General features: G+C 39.9%; 1 protein-coding gene across 3 annotated transcripts in view; it reads left to right on the top strand.

Moving 5' to 3' along the window:
• Window positions 1–4,269: 4,269 nt before the first annotated feature.
• The window catches only part of LOC106074231 (calcitonin gene-related peptide type 1 receptor-like), a 165,984-nt gene continuing 152,450 nt past the window's right edge, over window positions 4,270–17,803 (top strand). Inside the window, exon 1 of one of the 3 annotated variants that reach the window (XM_056003626.1) lies at window positions 4,270–4,693. The gene's annotated coding sequence lies outside the window, so the exon portion shown is untranslated. Of the gene's footprint in view, window positions 4,694–8,395; window positions 8,667–17,803 lie in introns of those variants that run through there. The other 2 variants (XM_056003563.1, XM_056003687.1) reach the window with 2 other exon arrangements.

Raw genomic sequence — 17,803 nt, 5'->3', positions numbered from 1 at the left:
GTGAAATTTGCCCATGTGGAGTGTCACTGGAGAATGCTGACCTTGTCCTCCAAAACTGCATTCTTTACAAAGAGGCCCGAACAAGACACTGGCCCCAAAACACTCCAATAGAAAGAAAACTATATGGAGAGCTCCCTGATTTGGAAGCCATATATTGGTCTAGTCATCTGAACTCTCCAACAGATCATTTCATATAGGCCTACTGGTCTAATCATCTGAACTCTCCAACAGATCATTTCATATAGGCCTACTGGTCTAGTCATCTGAACTCTCCAACAGATCATTTCATAAGGCCTACTGGTCTAATCATCTGAACTCTCCAACAGATCATTTCATATAGGCCTATTGGTCTAGTCATCTGAACTCTCCAACAGATCATTTCATATAGGCCTACTGGTCTAGTCATCTGAACTCTCCAACAGATCATTTCATATAGGCCTACTGGTCTAGTCATCTGAACTCTCCAACAGATCATTTCATATAGGCCTACTGGTCTAGTCATCTGAACTCTCCAACAGATTATTTCATATAGGCCTACTGGTCTAGTCATCTGAACTCTCCAACAGATTATTTCATATATGCGTTGCCTGAGACACCCATAGTTTAATTCACTGATTAACATGCATGACTAGATTGACACTTAAAATGCGTAGGACGTGATTATCTTCTCCTTTGAAGTAACTTCTGTAATCTATAGAACAGATTGTAAGAAATTGTTTATTTTTTAATAATTTCCCCGCGGCACACTATTTAACATTGTCTGGGAAAAGATCTTATGGAAAGATTGTAAATATTTTATCGGGTATTTGATGATTTGAATAAAACTTTGCATCCGTGAAAACCATGATCGAAATGGTGCTATATAAAATCTTGATTTTAAAAGGAAAACCTTACAGCAACTGTAGCACCCTCTTTAAATATACACCTATGGCACACAGACTGAGCTGTACCAGGTGAGGTCCATTTAGTCATTTAGTATAACACAAAGCCAAGAGTGTAAAAAGTGAACCAAAGACAAAAAAAAAAAAAAGAGGGGGGGGGGCGGGTTCTGAAATAGGTTTAGGTGTTACGTTACTCTCTGCTCCCTAGTTGCAGCTTTTGGCAATCACGAGTCATTAGCCCAGACCGCCTGTACCATAACGACAGGTGTGACCCCCCACCCCTCCCGACCAGGTCTACCCCAGGGCTTGCCTGCTTGCGTTATGTATATATTATAGCTGTTTTGTCTTTAGATTGCAAAAAATGAATAAATAATATTTACTTTCAAAAGCGTGATTTTCAAATGCCAGAGGACTTTGTCATTCTGAATATTTGACATTTACTTTATTCTCTTCTTGTGTTACATGAACACGTGCTACAGATCTATGTTTTTTACAACGCTTATATAATCTCGCTCTGTCTGTCTGGTAAAAAGTTTGTACACTTTATTTCTCCCACACCCACAATCTCAGATCAAGCTGAAATTTTGAGATTTTTTTTTTGTAGAACCATGTATTACAGATCTATAATAGTTACATATCCTTGAGTTAAATATACGGTATGATATCCTTGAGCTAAATATACTGTAGAATATCCACGTAGCTCTAATGTATGAAAACATTGGGTCAAAGATTTGAGAACAAGTCATGATATCACATTCCGATAAGTACATCACTATTTAGTACTAGGACAAAGAACTATTATTAGATTCACTTACTATAATTAGCCCTGAGAGAGTTACTTCACGCAAAACATGGCAGCCGGTGACCTTTACCAGCATGTGCAGTGGTCAGGCTGTAAGTGGACATTGAGTGACCTGAAGTGGTAGAATGTCTGGACTCTTGCTTGTCCGTCTCTATCCACCATTTCTGTGACATTCCTCATATTCTCAGAATGTTGTTGTTGTTTGTTTGTTTTTTGAGACTACAATGTCACCGTATGATGACACAAATAGGGTTGGTTATTTCAGTGCCGGCTAGGGACATGGATTCAGAGGTTGGCTGGGACATTGTTCCCGCCCAATTTTGATGGGCGGGACACTTAGTTCACATGCCAGGCAATAGCCTTCCCATACGACTTCTGTACGGGAAGTTGTGTGCAGGAAAGGGGGATCATTACAAGCGCTATAAAGACACCCATGAGTGCTCCTTCAAGGAGTGTGATATTGACATTCACGGCTAGGAAGCACTAGCTCTCGATCGCTCCACATGGCGGAGTATCGAGATTTGAAGCAAGAAGAGTGGCCAGGGCGAAAGAGCGCCGAACCCACAAAAAACTGAGAAAAGAATCAGGCCTATCTGCAACTGACCAAACCTCCCCATGCCACGAATGTGGTCGGCCTTTTAAAGCGAGGATTGGACTTTACAGTCATCTTCAAGTTCATAGGATATAAAAAGTGTGCTCATCCTTGACCACGAAGGAGGACCTGTATTCCAGCTTTTGACAGAATTATTTCAAAGGTGTGCTGGAACATCTTCGCAATAGTTGCAAAGTCATTGTTCCATTGTTTTCATTTTCGCACATTTTTTTTTTAGAAATAAAATTTCTATGCACATTTTGAATACCATAATTCCTTCATTAAAACAAAAGGTAAGGGCTGTCCACAATACCAAAATGATTATTTAAGAGCTGCACCTATAAAAAAGGAAGATAGGATTAGATATACCAATCTCTATGTAGCAAAAACTGTCAGTTCGACCTATTGTATACTAGTACGCTACAGGGCTGAATTTAAGTCAGGCAGGCGGGGCCACTACCCCGGGGACTCGATAAGAAAGGAACCCTCACAAAAGAAATATAAATGCATAATACACATGTTAACTATATTTTTAAAAGGAAAATGAGAAATTTACAAGTACTCCATTAGATTCTTCTAAAATATAGAATGCTTTTTGAATTAAGTATTATTTTTTATAAGTTGATCTTTAAGCTTTTGAAAAAGTGTAGGGGGCTCCAAAAAATCTCGCCCCGGGGCCTCCACATACGCTAATCCGGCCCTGCTACTCTATATCAAATTATGACTTCCACGCAATGTACTAGAAGTACTGAGACAAGCAATAATTACTTCCACACAATGTAGACTGGTACTAGAAACTGGAGCCACACTTTTCAATTGCTAGACAATAAGTTCAATGATCACTCGACATAATTGTTTCATGCCCTTGACTTTCCAAAATAAATGATAGAGCAGAAGTGGGTTGCCAAGTGATCATAAACATATAGCAGTTGAATTATGGGTAGTTCAGAACAGCACACCGGAAATTCTTCATAAAAATTAGGAAACTTTTTTTTTATATAGACCAGAGGTTCTCAACCTTTTAAGCCCGGCTACCCCTTTTTACAACCCCCACTCTGCCGCGACCCCCCTCCCCACACACAGCAGTAGAAGAATAGACAAAAACAATCCATATTTTCGATGGTCTTAGCCGACCCATGGCAAATCGTCATTCGACACCCAAGGGGGACGCGATCCACAGGTTGAGAACCCCTGATATAGACAGTGAAAAATGGAGTTTGGTGGTAGTAACTAGGGAAATGCTTCCATGATAGACTTTCCCAAATAATTGTTTGAATAGCCAACACAAACTTCCCTCTATTCGTCTAGACTTTAAACTATCGATGAAGACACCACAGAAAACAGTTAAGTGTTAGTTTAGTTTTTTTAAGAATGTTCCTTTACTTTTGTGTTTGAGACGAAAACGTCTGTCTGGTTGTGCGATTAGCGCTCTGGACTACCGTCTTGATGGCTCGTGATGGAAACCATCCGTCGCCGTCCCTTAGGTTTGGGCTAGACTGTAATAATATTCTACTACGAATGAACGTTAGAAAAAAAACAACAACGAAATAGACACAAACCATGAAAAAAACAAAAAGGATTCCCGATTCTTCTATGACTTCTAAAAGGGGGGCAGTTGGTTAAAGCCTTACTCTGGGGCTAGCGATTGGGTCATGAGGTGGGGGGGGGGGTGAACAAATTGTGTCGATTGAAAGGTTTGTGAAATAAAAAAAACAACTTCTTGTTAAAGGGCGATCGCAGGTCTTTCCGCCTTCCTTATCCTGCCCCCCTCTTTCTCCGATTCCAGAGAGAGCAATCATTGGATCCCCTTATTGTATAATTAATTGGTTGGGGAACTCAAGGGGAGAGGCGTAGACGTCGAAGTACTTAGGGGGCGCCGTGTACACACGAAACAGTATACCCACTTGTACACACTTACACACACACACACATTCGTTCGTGGCCTTATACGAACACATTCTCCCACGCGTTAGTGTAATACACTCTAGAGACTAACACATTTTTTAAAAATTATTAAAACACATGCATCATCGAGAGTTGAAGTGGGGGGGGGCGATCTCCTCCATTTTCACTGAGACGTTTACGCCCCTGTAGTCTACTTGTGTTTTATTTTAAAATTACGTTTTTTTTCTCCGATTCTGACTTCGAAGTTGATTCTATTCTGGAACGATTCTGACCTTGTTACGTCTATTCTGGAACAACTCTGGAGTGTACGCTGTGACTGTAATTCTTGGAGTGTTTAGCAGTAAGTTGGAGAAATGGATTACTCTGTTTATATCATCGGTTTGTTTGTGACTTAGTTGAAGTTATAGACTTCACATAAATCACAGAAACCATGGATACATGATTCATAGATACATGGATCACAAATACGTTGACCACAGATTCATTGACCACATATACCACGAATACATAAAGGTAAGCCTATGTAAGAGTTTTTTTCTTGATAACGTAATACAGCATTAAATAATAAAAAATATAAAAATTGTATATCCCTCCGGAGCGGACTCTGTGTCAAATCGGCCCTGGCATTATCATTCAACCCTGCACTCACACTGTGTGCTATATGATAAGAATGGGCATCCGTACAGACCTGTCCACGTATTATAACATTTGGTAATTTTAAAAGAGATGAACTCATGCATGCTTGGGTTTAATAGCTAATATAAGTTTCTGGTAGACTATATGTTATACCAGTGTGAACAAACATTACCTTAATAACTATTATTATAGAAATGAAGTCATATTCATTCTCTGGCACTTCCAGGGTCGAGTTTCGTTAAAGAGAAACAAAATTCATTGAGTCCCTTTATCAGTTTCCACTGAGAAATTTTTCTGCTGATGTGGCAGGTCTGCAGCAGTACAGGCCTCTGACAGGCAACGAGGACCTTTCTAGGGATGTTAAGGGTCTTGAATGTCTGTTGTAGACGGTTGACTTGTAGCACCAAACTGCTGACGACAGTGCCGCTAATCTTGCATCATCCACAACCAATCGCTAACTCCTTCTCACCGTCACTAAGGAAACACAAACTCCATAACAAGATGTCTGCGAGGTCAGATGTCATTATCCCCTCAGTCACTAGCGGATCCAGTAACCCTGACCCCAAGCATAGCATATATTTATATATTAAAATTTAAATTTAGAAATAGCAGCGTTTCTCAACCTTTGGCGAAAAATAAATGTTGAGGCCTTTCTCTTGACAGCTATGGGGTCTGGGGGAGGGCAGTAAGCTCCCTCAGTGGGGTCTGGGGCTAAGCCCCGACGCCAAAAGCGTTTTCTTGCATTCTTCGCTGCAGAAACGCATTCACCTGACATCTACTGCTATTAAATAAGGACCTTTTGAATAATGTTTTACTTGAAAATATTCTAATATGAATTTACAGACCCTGACTACATTGCAAATACAACCGATTTTTCCTTGAAAAGATAAGATACCTCACATATTTAGATTAACGATTTGAGGATCGCCGCCGAAAAAGACATTATTCGAAAAACTAATAATAATAATAAAAACAGCCATGTTGAGGCCTTTCTCTTGACAGCTAGGTGGAGTAAATACGTGAAATCTCGCCTCTTTAATAATTTCTGCTAATGACTGCATTTGGCATTAACGAATAGGAGGTGGGGCGTCTCGATATAAGACTTTTATTTATAGCATATATAAATAATATTAGTGACATTTTTTTTTTTAATTTTGTAATTTCCTAACTAAAAATACAAAAACAAAAAAAAAGGATTGGTTTTTCCGATGGGCGGAAGGCGATTTCATGTATCACCCCTATCACCTGGTACAACCCTTTTTATCATTTAATGTTTACTAATGATAAAATTTGAGATCAGAGTCTGTGTGCGACAAATGGGTTAAAACATCAAAATGTACCTTATATTATATAGATGTAATGGATGACTGCCTGGTCGTGCGGTTTGCGCGCTGGATTGTCGTTCAGATTTATCGATGGTCCAGGGTTCAAACCCTGCCCGCTCCCATCCCCCGTCGTCCTGCGGGAGGTTTGGACTAGGAAGTAATTATCTTCAACTCTGAAGGAACATCCGAAACATGTCAAACATTTTACGAACAGTTTACAGATATTCAACTAATTTTGTTCACGAACTATGATTTCTCCATAAAAATAGGACCGCCCCCCCCCCCTCCACTCATAGGGCTAGAGAGGGGAGGGCAGTTGAAGCAATCGCCCTACACCTCACCAAATCGGCTAAGATACCAGGAAGTGTTGCGATATAATATTGTTATAACCCTAGTGGCGGACTGAAAGGGTTAATGTGTGTGCGGCCTACTGACACACATGATTTAGGCTAATCACACAGGTCAAGGGCTGTTGAACAATTGGACATTACTGCTAATGCACGCAATATGACCAATAATGTTGTGGTCATGTGACCGAAAAGCCTTCACGGACGAGAGACAGAGCGTGTTAAAAAGAGAGTCCAGGACAGCAAGCAGTAAGGACTGTGCTGTACCTTGTGAGTCCTCGAAAATGTAGCTTTACGAGCTAGAGAGACTTGTAGTGATTAGTTAGGCAGTTCTGTTGTGTAGCAAAGCATTGGAAGTTAGTGTAGCCAATTGTGTTTATTGGCTGTTGTAATGTATTTGTAAATAAACCGCCACCTTGTTTATTGAAGCTCTTGTTGTCAAGTTGATGTTTTAAATGTGCTGTGTTGTTGGGCAGTGTTTGCAGAAGGCATGGATTAGAAGAACGTAACAATATAATATTATGAAGTAATTCAACTAATTTTGTTCACAAACTATGATTTCTAATTAAAAGTAGGACCGCCCACCCACTTAAAGGGTTTAGGTGGGAATTGCAGTAGATGTATTCGCCCCCCCCCCCACACACACCCACACCCAATCGGCCAACAGGGGAACGACATAATATAAAGATCGGTTAAAATATCAATAACAAGTTGTTTTTTTTATTCTTTTAACATGCTGTGATTTCTACAAATAAATTGGACCGCCCCTCCCCTCGAAAGTTTATCATTGGGGGGAGGGGCGGGATTGATGTCATCGCCACCTCTCCATCCCACCAAATCGGCCAACATACTAGAGGGGGGGGGCGAAATAATCTAAAAATAGGCTGAAATATAAATAATTATCATATATTATTAACATAACTAATAAATTCGTATACAAAATTGTGTGATTTCTTTACTAAAATTCGTCCGCCCCTACCAACCCCCCCCCCCCTGGATCCGCCAGTGCCCTCAGTGGATGTAACAACAGGATATATTGTATTAGACAACTTTCATATCTTATTATTATTATTATTATCCGACTATGTTTATACTAACGTAATTTCTGTAGGACGCTAAAGGGTGGTCGCTAGAAAAGCGGAAAATTAACTGTCTATAGGGCAGATGATGTTAAGGTCATCTGTTTCTTTGTCCAACGGTCAACGAGCAGGTGTCATGTGGCCAACACATCGACCGACCGCCTTTACTTTCCCCATTAGAGTTGGGTGGACTCAGAGGCGCCCTTTAAAATCTCGAAGTTCAAAATCCAAGTCTTCACCGCGATTCGAACGCAGGACCTCAGGTTTGGAAGCCAAGCGCATAACCTCTCAGTCAACTCGCCACTTGACTTAAGGTCATCTGTTTCTTTGTCCAACGGTCAACGAGCAGGTGTCATGTGGCCAACACATCGACCGACCGCCTTTACTTTCCCCATTAGAGTTGGGTGGACTCAGAGGCGCCCTTTAAAATCTCGAAGTTCAAAATCCCAGTCTTCACTGCGATTCGAACGCAGGACCTCAGGTTTGGAAGCCGAGCGCATAACCTCTCAGTCCACTCGCCTCTTGACGTATTACTGGTTACAATGAAATAGTTGTAAAAAATGTTTCACATGTTTCGGATGTTCCTTCATAGTTGAAGATAGTTTACTTCCTAGTCCAAACCTCCCGCAGGACGACGGGGGATGGGAGCGGGCAGGGTTTTGAACCCGGGACCATCGATAAATCCAAACCACAGTCCAGCGCGCAAACCGCACGACCAGGCAGCCATCCTGTATTCGAAGAATGTGTGAAGAAGTAAAAGAGAAGAAGAGAAGAGTAACGGAGAGAAAGAGAGAAGGGGGAAAGAGAGAGAGAGAGAGAGAGAGGTGTGACCAGGAGCTTCAATTCATGGTGGTTAACTCCGTGAGTTTGAGTCTGTCACGTGAGCGCTCACAGTGCAATGGCGCTACTCGCGCGCCGGACGTAGACTCACGAATTCAAACTCTTGTGTTTTTTTTTCTCTCAACTCCAGTCTCCCAGTAAAAACAAAAAACAAAAAGGGAGGGAACAACGTGGAAATGGTTTAAAAGTAGAAATGTTTTCTTGGATTTCGAGCTGATTTTCTCGTGTGAGGCAACAGCTGATTCTTTTTCACAACGCAGTAAGTAATAATCATCCAACGTTATAAGTTTCAACCAGTGATTCTATTGGATATATTAATAAATAAATTAAATTGCGTTGATATTGTTTTTTTTTTATGTTTTAAAAAAATCTTATCTTATACTTTTAATTACAGACGTTACTTAAAAAATAAGATAATGACGTCCTGCACGTACAGAAGTGTGAATCTGGTCGTGCTTGTTAATCAGAGACTTAAAACTGAAATGGTATTATTAGCTTTTTTAAAAAACATCGTTTCTTCAATATTTAAACATATTTTTAAAACCTAATTAAAAACCCGAATTTCTTCCCGCTTTTTATTTGTTAACTTATGTCACGTGTCTTTATAAAGACAGAATTTCACTTTTACGCATTTAAGTTCTAGTATTTTTACTCTTCTGAAAATCCAGTATTAATTACAGAAAGGCGCCCCCCCCCCACCTCTCTTTATTTCTCCTTCACATTTATATGATATATTCAATGAGCTTATTTATTATTTTAATTTATTAGCATCACATGACCCAACAGTTAGAAGCGTAAAATTGTTGCATTAGGTCATTTAAGGTACTAATTAAGTTGCAGTTATCATAGGTCAGTTTATACGATTAGTAAAATCACACTAAATCACTTACAGCGGTTGTTGTCATTTCGGCATTGGATTATTTAAGCAAAATTATTATTACTATTATAATGAGTGTCTGGTGTGAATGTAGATTTTGGTTTTCTATAGTTATAATGTTTCGTTTGGTGTAAAGCATTAATTGTAAGACAGATTTCCTTATGGATAATAATAATAAAGATTATTATTATTATTATTATTATTATTATGTTACAAATGAACGAGTAGTCATTCTCTGGCGCTGCCAGGGTCGAGTTTCGCTAAAGAGAAACAAAATTCATCGTAGTCCCTTTAACAGTTTCCACTGAGGAATTTTCTGGTGATGTGGCAGGTCTGCAGCAGTACCGCCCTCTGACAGGCAACGAAGATGTTCCTAGAAATGTTAAGGGCCTTGAAGGTGTCTGTGAGGTCAGTTGTTATTATCCCCTCGGTTGATATAACAATGGGGTATATTGTTATTTTGGACAATTTCCATAGACGCTTAATCTCCAAGCCCAGGTTCCCATATTCTCTTTGTTTTTTTATCTCAGTTTTTATTAAATTATGAGACAGTGGTACGGCGATGTCGATAATGGTAGCGGTTTTTTCTTTTGTATCAACGAACAGAAGATCCAGGCGATTGAAATCTATCGTTTTGTCGGTTAGAATAGGCCTATCCCAGTATTATTATTATTATTAAAACATAGGGTATTAGATAAAATATAAATATTTGGTCAGTTAATTTATATAGAGTATTTGATTCTGCAGTGCTAAGAAAATGCGCACAAAAAATGATACCTTTAAAAACATAACTTATCGATACTCCCTGTTACTTTGTACCCAGAATACACTAAAATGTTTGCTATTTATATATTTTGTTCCACCATGTATGATAATCTCAAATAAATGGCTTATCTTAAAAACTACTAGCTGATTTTGAGTGATAGACCTTCGACCAAAACAGTCTTGAAAAACAATCTCTAGAAACCCCCTTCTCTTAGAGTATTCGACCGATGTTTAGTCAGTCATGCCCTGCCATTGGCTGAATGGTCTGTGACTTTCCCAGTTAAGTATAAACCAGTGGAGCCTGTAAGTACCCTCCTCCATGGAGGGGAAACTTACCTACTTACTACGGCTTCAGAAGTAAATGTACTTTGCCCAAGTATGTTGTTAGAAGCTAAACACGACATCTGAGACCAGTACCATACTGACAGATCACAGTTCAACTATGACCACACTGACGTCGTGATGAATGGTAACTGTGAGGGGGGGGGGGGAGGAGGTGGTCTGGGTGTTCGGGTAACGGAATGGCGATCTAGAGCAGGGGTTGTCAACCTGTGGTTCGCGACGCCCTTGGGGGTCAGTTGACCATTCGCCAGGGGTCGCCTAACACCATAGAAAATATGGATTGGTATTGTCTACTCTTCTATTGCTGTATGTGTGTGTGTGGGTGGGGGGGGTCGCGGCAGAGTGGGGGATTGTAAAAAGGGGGTCGCCGAGCTTAAAAGGTTGAGAACCGCTGATCTAGAGGATATTTGGGGACATTGGTATTTAATTTCATTCATGCACTGGGGCCTAATTCTTAAGTCCTAACTTTGCGTTGCATTGAGATTTACCAAATGAGATTTTTTAAGGACATTTATTGTCCTCTTCTTTTCTTTTTTTTTTTTTTGATAAGTGATAAGAAACTTCAAGATTTGTCCTTGTCACTAGGCTTTTTCCTCATGGGTCTCATGGGCTCAAGTACTCTTTTCTTTGCCTCTTTTGTTGGCTTTCTTTCTTCGCCTCTTTTTGGGCCTATCTGCCTCTGTTATGGGCTCCCCCCCCCCCTCTTTTTTTTTTTAATTTAAAAAAAAAATTCCACCATGTACATGCTATAGATGATTAGAATGTAATGAATTAAACAAATGTATAAAATATGATTAACTTATACACAAATAGAAGATGGGTATTTGTTCGATAAGAATTGAAATAACCAATTCTTGATACTTCTTGTGAAGATTGATCTACGATCTTGGTTTACTTGTGAATTGTTTTAAATTCATATTTAGAAAATCCTAAGATCATGCAAAGAATCGCTTGTGAGTAACAAAATAATGCTTAATTTCTCAGTAAAAGAGAGCCTAGATAATGATTCTTATCCAGTTCTAAAAATTTGAAGTTTACTTAAAATTGGCTAACCATAAAATATTAGTAAAGTTTCATAATGCTAATTTTTGTTTAAAATACTAAACAAATGTCAACAGTAATTATTCTAAACATTGTCTTTTTTTCCTAAATTTTGTCGCTGCTGTTTGTGTCAACGCCTGACAGGTGCCGACAATTTTGTGCCAGGCGATTGTCTCCTCCTGACAGGATAGTTACCTTGGCTGTCAAGACATTATTCGGGATACCGGACAATCTACTTCCGTTGAAAGCCGTCAAACGTTTTGTCTTGTACAAACAAACTCGGGAATCAGAAACTCTTGCAACAAATTGACGTCTTCACGTAAGACGTCAGGACGTCAGAGAACAGTGCCACGTCCAAAGGAACTACTTAATTTGCGACAGCCTTGAAAGTCCTTCGACCCTTTTTTCGATAATTAAAAAGAAATAGGAAAAAAATGGGGGGGGGGGTGTAAGTACTTGTAACTTAGGCGGAACCACTGGTTGGCAGAACCACGGGTTGGCGGAACCTCATGATGAAATAAACACGGTTCCTTGAAAAAGATGGTGGGGGGGGGGGAGGGAGAGGGGTCAATAGTCCCAGTTGTACAGTGTCGCTTCTAATTGTCTCACTGAAATTTTTTTTTTAATATTAAAAATGAAGAAAAGATAACAAATGAATTTTATAATAAGTAATATGAAGGTAATATGAACAAATAATTAATTCCTACTTTATGTTTACAAAAATATTGTCATTTAACAAAAAAGAGAAAGGAAAAAAATGCCAGTAACACACGACCTCTGTGTTATAAGCGCGCCTCCATTCAACGGACTCCCTAGTCCCTGCTGCCTGGTCATACGGTTTGCGCGCTCGTTCGGATTTATCGACGGTCGAGGGTTCAAACCCTGCCCGCTCCCATCCCCCGTCGTCCTGCGGGAGGTTTGGACTAGGAAGTAAACTATCTTCAACTCTGAAGGAACATCCGAAATATGTAAAACAGTTTACAAAACAAACAAACATTTTACTATGTGTGAAATTTTAGCTTGATGTATTTTAAAGAATTCATTTTTGTTCTTCTGAATGTTGTTGGCCGGTCGTTGGTTTGTAGCTCCGAACTTCTAGTACAGCTAAACCAGTGTTGGATTATTATATTTTTATTTATTGCAATCATTTGTAATAAACAAATTTTTTTTTTTAAATCAAAAACTTATTTTAACTTATACATAGGTTCAACTTAAATATACATAGGTTCAACTTAAATATGCATAGATTCAACTTAAATATACATAGATTCAACTTAAATATACATAGGTTCAACTTAAATATACATAGATTCAACTTAAATATACATAGTTCCCCTTTCAGACCTTGTGATCTTTAGGACAGATGATGTTAAGGTCATCTGTATCTGGGGCTCACTGTTAACGTGTGGCCAATCCAACGGCCAACCGCCTTTACGTTTCCCCAACCAATGTCAGTTACCCATCAGAGTTGGGTGGATTCAGGGGCGCCCTAAACATCAAGAAATTCAAAATCCTAAATTCGAACCAAGGACCCCAAATTTGGAAGCCAAGCCCTAAATCTACATAGATTCAGCTTAGATATACATAGTTTGAACTAAAATATACAAACATTCAACTTTAATATATATAGATTTTTTTTTGTCTAAAAAAAGGCTATGTAAAGTTTTCTTTCTAAGAGGTCACTATTCTCCTTTGCCCTTTTTAAAAGTTTTGCTTAAATAATAAAAAGTTTTTAATCGTGTATGAATATTCTTAAATTACTTTTCGGACATTGCTATATGTCCTTTTATCTTCTAGCAATTCAACAAATTTTACAATACATATGGATATATTGACAGACGTTTCTCACGACCGATTATGACGTGTCCATGTCAATGTTTTCACTGTTAAAAGGAAAGTTAAATTATTCTATTTGAATGAAGGTTTTAGCGTTGTTTTAAATTAACATTTACCTATTAATATATTGACGTATGCAGATAAATTAAACTATAATCTAAGGATCCTATTGCCTAGCTTGTGAGAATTAAGGCACAGTAAAGGGGGGAATCCAAACCTCAGCTTCTAGCGTTGTTTCTGGTTCTTAAATTAGAAGCGAGATAATTTTAATTTGTCTATATTCTGTTTGCCAGCGTTAATTTTGAAGAAAATTTTTATTTGACTTGTTTCAATGCACCTCTAGTTTCTTTTTCCATCACAGCGTCCCCGTTTAGGGCCCATCGCCCTCTGGGAGTTTTTATTTCTCTTAAGTTCTCCCATATGCTAGGACAAATTTGTACAAATACTCCTTCTTCCCTAGTGCTATTAGAGCATGGAATGGGTTGCCTGAGCTAGCCAGGAAAACCAGTGACTTGGCAGAATTTAAGTAATTAGTTAATATGCATGACTGAATGCATGACGCGTAGGACGTAATCATCTTCCTTTTTTGAAGTAACGTCTATAGTATATAAGATAAGCAAAATTAACATTTAGAAGTGTTTATGTTATAAATATTCATGTAACAAAACAATAAATTATATATTTTTTAATAGTTTTAATTTATTGTTTATAATACACAAAGACTTTTCATCAAACATTTTTTTTTGTTTGGGGGGGGGGGGGGGGTTGCAGCATGGTGGGGTTTATATTAAAGAGGTGGTAGAAGTAAACAGGTTGAGAACCGCTGATGTCCGTCTATTTATTTATACCAGACTTTACCGAATACAAAGGAACATTTGAGTCCTTAGCGAGAATTCCTATCTAGGCTTTAAAGCTTACATCATCTACCCTATAGATCACAAGGTCTGAAAGGAGAACTTTACTTTACACCCAGACAGACAAACAGACAGAGTGAGTTTTATAAGATTTGTAAAAATGAGAAAACAAAATAGCTGTTGGAAAATAAGGTCACTGAGCAGTGGACTGATTTTACCAGAACAGTTGACTCAGGTCCCAGGTCCCAGGAGTTAGGTCACTGAGCAATGGACTGATTTTTACCAGAACAGTTGACTCAGGTCCCAGGTCCCAGGAGTTAGGTCACTGAGCAATGGACTGATTTTACCAGAACAGTTGACTCAGGTCCCAGGAGTTAGGTCACTGAGCAATGGACTGATTTTTACCAGAACAGTTGACTCAGGTCCCAGGAGTTAGGTCACTGAGCAATGGACTGATTTTTACCAGAACAGTTGACTCAGGTCCCAGGTCCCAGGAGTTAGGTCACTGAGCAATGGACTGATTTTACCAGAACAGTTGACTCAGGTCCCAGGTCCCAGGAGTTAGGTCACTGAGCAATGGACTGATTTTTACCAGAACAGTTGACTCAGGTCCCAGGTCCCAGGAGTTAGGTCACTGAGCAATGGACTGATTTTACCAGAACAGTTGACTCAGGTCCCAGGTCCCAGGAGTTAGGTCACTGAGCAATGGACTGATTTTTACCAGAACAGTTGACTCAGGTCCCAGGTCCCAGGAGTTAGGTCACTGAGCAATGGACTGATTTTTACCAGAACAGTTGACTCAGGTCCCAGGTCCCAGGAGTTAGGTCACTGAGCAATGGACTGATTTTTACCAGAACAGTTGACTCAGGTCCCAGGTCCCAGGAGTTAGGTCACTGAACAGTGGACTGATTTTTACCAGAACAGTTGACTCGGGTCCCAGGTCCCAGGAGTTAGGTCACTGAGCAGTGGACTGATTTTTACCAGAACAGTTGACTCAGGTCCCAGGTCCCAGGAGTTAGGTCACTGAGCAGTGGACTGATTTTTACCAGAACAGTTGACTCAGGTCCCAGGTCCCAGGAGTTAGGTCACTGAGCAGTGGACTGATTTTACCAGAACAGTTGACTCAGGTCCCAGGTCCCAGGAGTTAGGTCACTGAGCAGTGGACTGATTTTACCAGAACAGTTGACTCGGGTCCCAGGTCCCAGGAGTTAGGTCACTGAGCAGTGGACTGATTTTACCAGAACAGTTGACTCGGGTCCCAGGTCCCAGGAGTTAGGTCACTGAACAGTGGACTGATTTTACCAGAACAGTTGACTCGGGTCCCAGGTCCCAGGAGTTAGGTCACTGAGCAGTGGACTGATTTTACCAGAACAGTTGACTCGGGTCCCAGGTCCCAGGAGTTAGGTCACTGAGCAGTGGACTGATTTTACCAGAACAGTTGACTCGGGTCCCAGGTCCCAGGAGTTAGGTCACTGAGCAGTGGACTGATTTTACCAGAACAGTTGACTCGGGTCCCAGGTCCCAGGAGTTAGGTCACTGAGCAGTGGACTGATTTTACCAGAACAGTTGACTCGGGTCCCAGGTCCCAGGAGTTAGGTCACTGAGCAGTGGACTGATTTTACCAGAACAGTTGACTCGGGTCCCAGGTCCCAGGAGTTAGGTCACTGAGCAGTGGACTGATTTTACCAGAACAGTTGGCTCGGGTCCCAGGTCCCAGGAGTTAGGTCACTGAGCAGTGGACTGATTTTACCAGAACAGTTGACTCGGGTCCCAGGTCCCAGGAGTTAGGTCACTGAGCAGTGGACTGATTTTACCAGAACAGTTGACTCGGGTCCCAGGTCCCAGGAGTTAGGTCACTGAGCAGTGGACTGATTTTACCAGAACAGTTGACTCGGGTCCCAGGTCCCAGGAGTTAGGTCACTGAGCAGTGGACTGATTTTACCAGAACAGTTGACTCGGGTCCCAGGTCCCAGGAGTTAGGTCACTGAGCAGTGGACTGATTTTACCAGAACAGTTGACTCGGGTCCCAGGTCCCAGGAGTTAGGTCACTGAGCAGTGGACTGATTTTACCAGAACAGTTGACTCAGGTCCCAGGTCCCAGGAGTTAGGTCACTGAACAGTTGACTCAGGTCCCAGGTCCCAGGAGTCGGTACAAATACTTAACATTCTAGAAGTGACTGTCTTTTTTTTTTGTTTGTTGTATTCCGGACAGTCACGTGACCATCTCATGACTGTATACACTTTTAAGGTATGAAATTATAATGTTATACATCAGCGGTTCTCAACCTTTTTTGCTCGGCGACCCCTTATTATAATCTCTCGCTCTGCCGCGACCCCCACCCACACAGCAGTATAAGGACAGACAATAACAATCCATATTTTCGATGGTCTTAGGCGACCCCTGGCAAATCGTCAATCGACCCCCTAAGGGGGTCGCGAACCACAGGTTGAGAACCCCTGTTATAAAGGCTACCAATGTGAGCGGCTACGGTTTTATATAAGCTAGGTCTACTTGGGTGCCAAGAGTTACATGCATTTGACGGCCTGGTTGTGATATGCAATGTAAAATTAATGTGAGTAGATTGATACATTTTAAAGATATTTGACGATGGAAGGATACGCTGCTCGTTTCGTATAGATTTGTTTCAGTATTAAATAAAAAAAAGATACTTCCCTGTTTGACTTTTAGACTATATGAATATTTATGTATCCAAGTCTTTTTTTTTAAATTTATTTTTACTTTTAAAGATTGTTGATTGAAATGGTCTAAAAATCTAAAAGTAAAAAAAAAAAAATTAAATATGAAAAAAAAAAATACTTGTAAAAAAGCTACCTTATGTTGAGTAAAGACTATTTTAAATCAATCGTAACCTGTACACTATTGCATAAATTATTCTTCGGGTCTTGTGATTTGCCACCTTAACCTCCGAGTCGAGAAATGTCTCCACTGTCACATGACAAAGAGTTTTACGACATAAACCAAAGTCGTCCTGAACTGAAGAAGGCACACATACACACTATCCTGGTCTTGCGAATTTTTCACGTATTCAATATTAGCACGTTGACGAGAGTTTCGTTAGCGCTCGACCGCTGCCATGAGTCTCCCGTTAGCTTCGTACCTTTTCCATATAAGATAAAATTAATTAATTACGACTAATTGATTAACTAATATGGTAATTATTTGATTGATTCGTGTGTTGTCATCGACATTGAATAAATTGTTCCAAGTTTTAACTGGATCCGTGAACGGGAAGTGGTAGAAGTAAGGTGTACACGATTTTGACTTGGCAGACGGCATAGTTTATTACAAGCGAAACAAAAAGGGTAATTCTTTCAGACCTTGTGATCTGTTCATATGGCCGAATATATATATATATATATATATATATATATATATATATATATATATATATATATATATATATATAGAGAGAGAGAGAGAGAGAGAGAGAGAGAGACAGAGACAGACAGACAGACAGACAGACAGACTGAATTACCTCTGTGTATGTGTTCGTATAGTGTGTGTTTGTGCATGTGCATAGGTATTATACATTATTAATTTCAAAAAAGGAGAAAAATCCGATTCAGCATTACATGTAACATACAAGAACATATAAAGTGCACTACTATGCTAACACTACTACTATGGTCTCCTTCAGTCACGTAGCGACTATGGATCGT

The sequence above is a fragment of the Biomphalaria glabrata genome, chromosome 1 (assembly GCF_947242115.1).
Source record: "Biomphalaria glabrata chromosome 1, xgBioGlab47.1, whole genome shotgun sequence".
Lineage (NCBI taxonomy): Eukaryota > Metazoa > Mollusca > Gastropoda > Planorbidae > Biomphalaria > Biomphalaria glabrata.
Note: the sequence above shows the minus strand (reverse complement) of the source record. Positions and strands in the feature narration are given on the sequence as shown.